This window comes from Rutidosis leptorrhynchoides, chromosome 8, assembly GCF_046630445.1.
Source record: "Rutidosis leptorrhynchoides isolate AG116_Rl617_1_P2 chromosome 8, CSIRO_AGI_Rlap_v1, whole genome shotgun sequence".
Classification (NCBI taxonomy): domain Eukaryota; kingdom Viridiplantae; phylum Streptophyta; class Magnoliopsida; order Asterales; family Asteraceae; genus Rutidosis; species Rutidosis leptorrhynchoides.
In genome coordinates, this window is record NC_092340.1 from 357,313,124 (window position 1) to 357,323,478 (window position 10,355).

The following is a 10,355-nucleotide window of genomic DNA, read 5'->3' on the forward strand; positions in this document are numbered from 1 at the left end:
ATGAACTTTGTATACATTTTCATATGTGCTTATTTGAAAAGTGTAGAATTGTGAAAAATTGTGAAAATGTGTATAAGTTTAATTTTGATTTAACATGTTATAGTGATTGTTTTAAGTTGTTATTTTGCTAACACTAATGCATATTTGGATGCACAAATTTTATGTTTAATGTGTTTTGCAGAAAGCCGATACTGGAGGTTCAGGAGCATCATCATCTAGACGACCAGCACCAGAACCAGAACCAGAACCAGAAATGCAACAAGAACAAGAACCACAACAAGAACCACAACAACAGCCTGATCAGCACATACCTTATTATGATCCGGTACAGTTTGTTGATGAATTCATAGTATTCTCAATGAGGCTGCCAGTAGAATTCCCAACGATTCCTGAGCACACTCTGCATCCTAATCTAAGATTTGATAGGAGATGGAGAGATTACGAGACATATCAAAGGAACAAATTCAAATTGGTAACAAAAAATGTAGAGGTGCCAAGGGTAATCGATTGGGCCCCTTTGGAAATGGTCCATCTAGCTGACCGTGTTAGACAGCTTTTGGTACAAAGGTATGGCAGTTCTTCTTTTACAGATTGGGAACGTCTTTTCACCATTCGTAGACCTGTATATAAGGAATGGTGTGTTGAGTTGATGAGTACTGTATCACTTGATACAAATATAGTTAGAATAGATGATAGAAGATTTCTTAGGTTTATCCTTGGCGGTAGGATGTACAGAATGTCCATGCTGGACATGGCCAGGGCCTTACAGATATATACTCCTGGTGAGTTGCTATTACCCAATTGTACAAATTTGATTCATTATGGTGAAAGGGTAGATAGTAACTTTGACGCTGATGCCATTTGGAGGCGTATGTCACATTTTGATGTTTTTACACGAGCAGGAGGACACTCCTATACACATATTGACAGAGCCGAGCTTCGTATTATTCATAGATTTTTGGCTAACTCAATTACACAGAGAGGTCACAATAAAGAAAAAATTACCTTACATGATTTATTCTACCGAAATTGTATTCGGGATCCTAGAAGCTTTGTCAATATCCCTTACTGTGTTGCTTTTTATTTATCTAAAATGGTAGAGGGAATGCAGGACAGGAGTATAATAGGAGGAGGTATTTTTGTTACTCTCATTGAAGAGTATTTAGGTGTTGATAGGAACCAAGGGGGTCCATTACAGCTTTGTAGAGAACAGGTTGAGCCCTTAGGATTGAAAGTTTATGTGGGTGCTAAGGTATTGAAAAGTAGACGTAACCAGGCAGTACCCTATGAGGGATCTCATCCTCAGGTAGAGAGAGGCTCAGACGAGGAAATGGAGGAGGCGGAAGACATTAGGGATGTCTTTCGAGATGCTATTCTTGACGTCCACGTTCGTATAGATGAGGAAGCAATGACGAACGCTGCCGGACATAGTATGTACGAGCAGTGGAACTCCGAGCGAGTATACGAGGATTATAGGTGACGCCAACACGATAGCTGGGTAGTTCATCAGCACCAAATCATGAGCCAGCTATCATATCAGGTACCAAATAACTATGTACCTACTCGACCTGCTCATTTTCCGCCACACAGCCCCGATATCCGACCACCCTTTAACCAGTATGACTATAACCAAGCCTATCAGAACACCTATAACCAACAATGGAACCCACCTGATGAGATGAACTGGAACCCCTATCCAGACTGATTTGGTTCCATTTGGTTATTTATATGATTTTTATGTTTTTATCTTTTTACTTATTCATGTTTAAACTTATGTTATTGAATATACTTATGTAATCTTTATCATTTTTATTATTATTGTGTACTAATATTTCACATTTAGGTTTTGAAAGTGGGATATTAAATCCCATTTCAAATTGCCATGCATGTTTATATTTGTATGTATGTATATTGTAAATTGTACAAAACAGGGTAAAACAGCGCATTTTCAAAGACTGGCATTAAGTTCAGCAAAAGCTACTAATTTTGACGACAAGACGACAAGATAAATGTGATGTAACAACAGACGGAATGAACAAATGATATGCACCATTTATCATTCAGCAAAAAAAAACTCCAATATGTTTGGAAACTTTGGTAAAATTTAATCATTTTTCTACGCTAATCACCCTCAATAATTTAAATTGTTATTGATTTCTTGCAAATGAGGGCATTGCAAGATCTTAAGTGTGGGAAGGGGTTAAATTCTTTCGGATTTTTAAATTTTTTTACTTTAAACACTTGGTTACCATTAGAAATACTAGTAAAGTAGTAGTTGTATTAGAATCTAGTGCTCTCTGATAAAGAACAGCCCTAGTTTTATATACTGACTACCCAATTCTAGTAAAAAATTTCAAAATTTTCAATTAAATGAACTCAAAATCATGTTTATACATATTTATGAACGATAAAACTAGGTGTTAACACCGAAATTATTGTTACCTCGAAAAAGACATAAATTGAGAAACAAACCAAAATGTTAAAATTCATTTAAAATGGAATAGAGGACAATAAAAAGGAAAATAAAAGCCAAGTGTGGGAAAAATTACCAAGTTATCTTAAACATATGTCACATATTTCTGTAACAAATAATTGAAGATACTTTTGCTTTGGACTAAACTAAACTGTTTTACCCGATGAAAGAAAAGAAGAGATGGATCTACACGATGAATCAATTCCATCGTTAAAAGGAAGTAAAGTCTTTCGAAAAAGAAACGCGCTTCTTGATTTAGGTCATGAAGTTGTCGTCCAGACCAACTGTAGGTTGATGAAAAATCTAGAAAAGTCATCTCTAAAATCAGCAGGAAATCCACGGACCTCAGCATCAAACAGGGTCGCTAAGTGGTCAGACTTATCCTAACCATGATAGGATCTGTCTCGTACAATGGGGGGCACCGTGCAAATTAGCTTGATAAGACTAATAAATCAGATCCCCAGAAAGGATAATCTCCTTAAAGATTAAAAATCAGCTTATAAGCCTGATATTACTCAATCCTTGAGATTGACCTTAAAGATTGAGAATTCAAACTCATGGAATTCAATGATATCTAAACTCGAACTTGAACGAGAAAATATTTTGATCAAAATTACAAATCGATTTGTTTTCTGAAAATCCATTTTCAATGCGTTCATTACCATTGAACGTAAAATCCTAGGAATTCACCTGGAATTCATTAGGTCACCTGAACCAAATCGGGTATCAACTGTAAGAACGGTGGTTGCATAGCATGGTCAAAGACAGGACCTTGTGCCAGACCGGAAAGTTATAAGGGTGAGCTTTACTATTGCTCCTACAAAGGATAGTAATTGCGTCCGACACGTTATAGACCATAATTAAAAGCATGTCAGGGGACATTGCCATAACAGTTGCTTGTTCAACGCTTTCCTTTACAACCGGACGGTAGTTTATCGAAAGGTAATATTCGGAGCAAGTATACTGGACGTGTTGCTTTCCTAAAACAAGGTTAGCAAGTGGGTGACACAAAACCATAAGTTTTGAGCTAAAATTTTCAAATCTAAAACCCACCAAACCCACAAAAAGAATTTGCAAACACCGGTGAAGGGTTATTCCGGAAAACTTATCTAGGGTAAAAGCTAGATTTAATTTTGAAAAAAATCAAATGTTTTCATAAAGATCCAATTTCCTAAAGGATCTAAATTTTCATAAGTCATGTGGGACTGTAAACCATATCGTTACTACCATTGTTTATACCGCCGTATTGAAATCACTGATGTACAAAGTGTGAAGAATAAAGAAGTGATTCTAGTATTTCAAGACTATATTGCTTGAGGACAAGCAACGCTCAAGTGTGGGAATATTTGATAATGCTAAAAACAAACATATATTTCATAGCATTATCCCTCAAGAAAGACAAGCTTTTAGTTGCAATTGTTCTATTTACAAGTGATATTCGTTTAAATAATAAAAGGTGAAGACAAAAGACAGATTCGACGAATTGAAGACGCAAACGACCAAAAAGCTCAAAAGTACAAAATACAATCAATAAGGTTCCAATTATTGATAAGAAACGTCTCAAAATTACAAGAGTACAAAATTCAAAACGCAAAGTACAAGATATTAAATTGTACGCAAGGACGTTCGAAAATCCGGAACCGGGACGAGAGTCAACTCTCAAGGCTCGACGCAACGGACTAAAAATTTCAAGTCAACTATGCACATGAATATAATATAATATATAATTAATTCTTAAAATTAATATATATATTATATTATATTTAAAAACCGTCGGCATAAAAAAACAAAGACTTTTGAGTCTCCCCAGCTGGCCATGTGATCGCATGGCCTTGAAGGGTAAGGCTCATGCGATCGCATGAGCATCTTTTCCAGATCACAGGCCTATAAAAATCGAGCTTTGGTGTAACACAAAACACATCTTTTTCTATCTCTCAATATATCTATACGTAATATTTATATTTATATTTTAATTTTAATTTTAATTTTAAATCCTAATAATAAGGGTATGTTAGCAAATGTTGTAAGGGTGTAAGTCGAAATTCTGTCCGTGTAACGCTACGCTATTTTTAATCATTGTAAGTTATGTTCAACCTTTTTACATTAATGTCTCGTAGCTAAGTTATTATTATGCTTATTTAATCCGAAGTAATCATGATGTTGGGCTAATTACTAAAATTGAATAATTAGGCTTTGTACCATAATTGGGGTTTGGACAAAAGAACGACACTTGTGGAAATTAGACTATGGGCTATTAATGGGCTTTATATTTGTTTAACTAAATGATAGTTTGTTAACGTTAATATAAAGATTTACAATTGGACGTACCCATAAATTACCATATACACTAGATCGGACACGATGGGCGGGGTATTTATATGTACGAATAATCGTTCATTTAACCGGACACGGGAATGAATTAATAGTCTATGGAATTATTAAAACAGGGGTGAAATTATGTACAAGGACACTTGGCATAATTGATAACAAAGTATTAAAACCTTGGGTTACACTCAGTCGACATCCTGGTGTAATTATTAAACAAAGTAATAAAACCTTGTTACAGTTTAAGTCCCCAATTAGTTGGAATATTTGACTTCGGGTATAAGGATAATTTGACGAGGATACTCACACTTTATATTTATGACTGATGAACTGTTATGGACAAAAACCAGACGGACATATTAAATAATCCAGGACAAAGGACAATTAACCCATGGGCATAAAACTAAAATCAACACGTCAAACATCATAATTACGGAAGTTTAAATAAGCATAATTCTTTTATTTCATATTTAATTTCCTTTATTTTATATTTAATTGCACTTCTAATTATAGCACTTTTATTTATTGTTATTGTATTTAATTGCACTTTTAATTATCGTACTTTTTAATTATCGCAAGTTTATTTTATCGCACTTTTATTTATCGCAATTTCATTATCATTATTTACATTACGCTTTAAATTAAGACTTTTATTTATTTAATATTTTACATTTTGTTTTAACTGCAACTAAAGTTTTAAATTCGACAAACCGGTCATTAAACGGTAAAAAACCCCCTTTATAATAATAATATTACTTATTTATATATTTGTATTTTTATAATAGTAAACTAATATAGCGTTAAGCTTTGATTAAAAGATTCCCTGTGGAACGAAACGGACTTACTAAAAACTACACTACTGTACGATTAGGTACACTGCCTATAAGTGTTGTAGCAAAGTTTAAGTATATCCATTCTATAAATAAATAAATATCTTGTGTAAAATTGTATCGTATTTAATAGTATTTCCTTGTAAAATTTAATAGTATTTTATACCCCTTAGCTTTAACATCACATGTATGACTCCATGCACATAGCTTGTATAACGTATAAGCAAACAGCGGAAGACTTCTAGAAACCTGAGAATAAACATGTTTAGAAGTGTCAACACAAAGGTTGGTGAGTTCATAGTTTTAATGTTGCGCATAATCTGTATATAAAGGTGAATCACAAGTTTTCAATTATTTCATCCAGAAACGTTTATCAAAATATTCTACGAAATTGAGCACCCTGGTAACTAAACTTAACGTATATATACTTTATACCCTTTGCATAATCATCTTAATAATACACGCAAACCAACGTGTACGCTTCTCAAATAGCATACGCTCGTTAAAAGGCTAGTGCTCTAGCTCGGACAGGGATATCAAGCCCTATGGATCCATATACAACTACTCGCGCCCACCAGTTCTTATAACCGGCAGTTACTAGTTACCAGAGCTAAGGGATTTTTGGTTCAAACTCAGTGTAGAATTTAGTATGTACTTGTATCCATTGCGTTTAAAATAAAGTTCATGTATTCTCAGCCCAAAAATATAGATTGCAAAAGCAATTAAAAAAGGAGCAAATGAAACTCACCTTAGCAGCACATAAATTCATTCACCGAAATGTGACCGAAACTCGGAATGCAAAATAACCGTAGATCTTAACCTAGAGAATATATGTTGGTCAATACATGTCTAATAAGCTAGGTCGGGTTATAGTGTATCACAATCCTAATGCTCGAGACCGACATGTAAAATTTAACAAAAGTCATCTCAACAGTCAACCTGACACAATATGATCTTTAAATCTATACATATTTATTATCATAGTATAAGTCTTGATAATTGAACGAATTTATAGTTTATCAAACTCAAAATATTATTTATTTCAGGAGCTATATTATATTTGAATTATAATGGCAATCGAAAATATTTTATTATTTCGCATCGCTTTCCAATACTTGTAAAATCATATTATAGTGTTTATAAAGCTTTAAAACATGATAAGACAGTCAACTTTGACAATTGTTCAACAAAACGAGACGTGCCTTATATAGAAATTCATTTACTCGATTAGTAATATCTAAAAATCCAATTTATCAATCTCATAGACAAGTTGTTTAAATATTAATTTACAGATTCAAACACGATTTCAATTAACGTCAAATATAATTCAGTTGACCATATCTTTTAATCCATTCATCGAAATCACGCGATTTCTAAATGAAAAGTTAATAATTTTTCACCAGCTTTCCAAAAATATGCATATCATATACTTTATATCAGTAGCATATGTATCAAATTCGTGATTCATCATAAACTATCTAACTACAAAATTAAAGCATACAAGCATGCATAAAAATATATACTCGAGCACTAGTCATGGATACACTATTATTATATGAAAGATAAAATATGAGTGCTCACGTATCAATATTGTGGTTCAATATTGCAGGAAAGTACGTAGACACAACGGAGATGATAAACACTAGGTTGACCTCACGAGTATACCCTCGAACAATACCCATAACCTCCATAGCTATAACCCGTAATTTCCTTAGCTCTATCCCGCTCATAAAAGCCTTCTTGAAAATAATGCACTCATGACCTCGTCGTAGTATTTTATGTATACTAATATTAATACTAATACTCCTAACTATAAGATTAATAATAATATTAATCTTAATAATAATAATAATAATAATAATAATAATAATAATAATAATAATAATAATAATAATAATAATAATAATAATTTATATTATATGTATATGAGAGAAGAGATTGAGAACTAGATTGAAAAAAAGGGCAGGAAACGATCAAGTATTTAAAGAGGTTTGTGGCACCTAACCCCCTCATGCGATCGCATAGGAGGCATGGGAAGAAGCCATGTGATCGCATGAGTTCTTCTTGCAGTTCAAATTCCACCAAAATCCTCTGCCGACACTTCTAACATATATTAATATATATTATTTAATATATAATATATTTAATCTTTAGAATTAATTAAATATTATATTTTATTCTCGTGCATAGTTGATTTGTAATTTTTGCACCGATGAATTGTACGTTGACGCTTGACTTATGTAGTTCTGATTTTTCGAACGCATTTTCGTATGCTTAGAAAACTGGTACTTTACGTTTCGTGTAATGTACCTTTATCAATAACAAGACTCAAATCAATGAAAAATTATCCCACTCAAAGTGTAACTTATTCATTTGAGTGTTTTGGTCATTTGCTTCCTAAAATCATCGTCCTAATATATATATAATAATATTATTTTAAATTTAAACATTTTATGACTAAGTTATTATTATATTTTTATCACATTATAATATATATATATATATATATATATATATATATATATATATATATATATATATATTTATTAATTTATTAATGTCTAGTTACAAATATTTGTTCGTGAATCGTCGGTCAAAATCATATAAATTTTAAATTTAAATTTTGGTCGAAAATTTTTGGGTCGTCATATGCAAGCTCGTCTACCTCTTGAGGAGAATCGGTTCCAATATCGGTTTCCATGTCGGTTAATTCTTGAATTTCTTCAAGGTCAATTTTGCTCCCACTGGTTCCTTTTGATATGAGATCCTTTTCAAGGAAGACTCCCCTTCGAGACACAAAGACTTTGTTCTCAGTAGGGTTGTAAAACAAATATCTAAAAGAATCAGTCGGGTAACCAACAAATAAACACTTTTTAGATCTGGGTTCAAGTTTATCTTGAGCTTCACGACGAACGTAAACCTCACAACCCCAGATTCTTAGATATGAGAGAGACACAGTTTTACCATGCCATATCTCATAAGGTGTTTTAGAAACTTTCTTGGTTGGGATGAGGTTAAGGATCCTTGCGGCAGTTTGTAGGGCATAGCCCCAAAAACTGATTGGAAGCTTTGTACGGCTCATCATGGATCGAACCATATCAAGTAATGTTCGATTCCTCCTTTCAGCCACACCATTATGTTGTGGTGTTCTAGGAGGAGCTAATTGTGAGATTATCCCACAACCCCGTAGATGATCACGAAATTCATCATTAAGATATTCACCACCTCTATCAGATCGGAGAATCTTAATTCTTTTGTTCAGTTGATTTTCTACTTCATTTTGGTATGCCTTGAACACTCCCAAAGTTTCAGACTTTTGTTTAATTAAATAAACATAACCATATCTACTGAAGTCATCAGTAAATGTAACGAAGTATCGTTCCTGGTGTCTAGTAGGCGATCTGAATGGACCACACACATCAGTGTGTACCAACTCCAACAGATCATTACCCCTTTCACAGTTTCCTGTGAAAGGTGCTTTTGTCATTTTTCCTAACAAGCAAGATTCACATTCGTCATATGATGTAACATCAAATGATTCTAAAATTCCACCTGACTGAAGTTTTGCTATGCGTTTCTTGTTTATATGGCCTAAACGATAATGCCATAGATACGTTTTATCCAAAAAGTCTTTGGATGAATCAACATTGTAGATTGAACTATCATTTAGCTTTGCTGTGGTTTCTAAGATGCCTTTACAAGGACTAGCCTTGAAATAAAACATCCCATTTTTGTGAACAAGTATTGATCCATTATCAAAACTAAAATCAAAACCATCATTAAATAAAGCATTAAAAGATATAATGTTTCTTGCCATTTCGGCACTGTAGCAAACATTAGATAAAACAATACATAGACTAGAATCAAAAGAAAGCTTGTATTCTCCAATCATGTTAACAGAGGCAACGTTCTTATTCCCCATGATTAGATTGAGCTCTCCGGTCTTCAGCTTCCTACTTCTTGTGAGTCCCTGCACATTTGTACATATGTGAGTACCACATCATGTGTCCAATACCCAGGAATTAGAAATAGTAGTATTGTTTAGTTCAATCATGAACAAACCTGAAGGTACGGCGACTCCCTTCGCCCGTAGTTCATTAAGTTCCTTCAAGTACTTGGTACAATTGCACCTCCAATGTCCTTTCTCCCCACAATGTAAGCATATTGCTTCTTCAGGAGACTTGGTTTGCGGGATCTTTGAAGTAGAAGAGTTAGCAATGCCCTTAGATTTAGGTTTGAAGTTGGATGTACCAACCTTACCCTTGCTCTTGTTCTTGCCCTTTGTTTTTTTTCTTTTTGATCCCACCTTCACGAATGGCTAGAACAGTAGTTGCGGGTTTAGCTTTGGCCATGTTAGCCTCAGCGGTTTTTAACATGCCATGGAGCTCCATGATTGTTTTCTCCATATTGTTCATATTATAGTTCATAATGAATCCTTCATATGCACTAGTCAGGGAGTTCAGGATAAAATCTGTTGCAAGCTCCTGACTTATGGAAAAACCAAGGCGCTCCAGTCGGTCTATGTACCCTTTCATTTGTAGTACATGGACACTAACACTACTTCCCGTTGCCATTTTACAAGATACGAGAGCTTTCACGGTGTCAAACCTTTCTTGCTTTGCTTGTTGTTGGAACATGTCTTTGAGTTGGTTAAGCATGTCATACGACCCTAAGCTCTCCATGCCCTTTTGGAGCTCCGGAGACATGGTCGCCAACATCAAGCATGC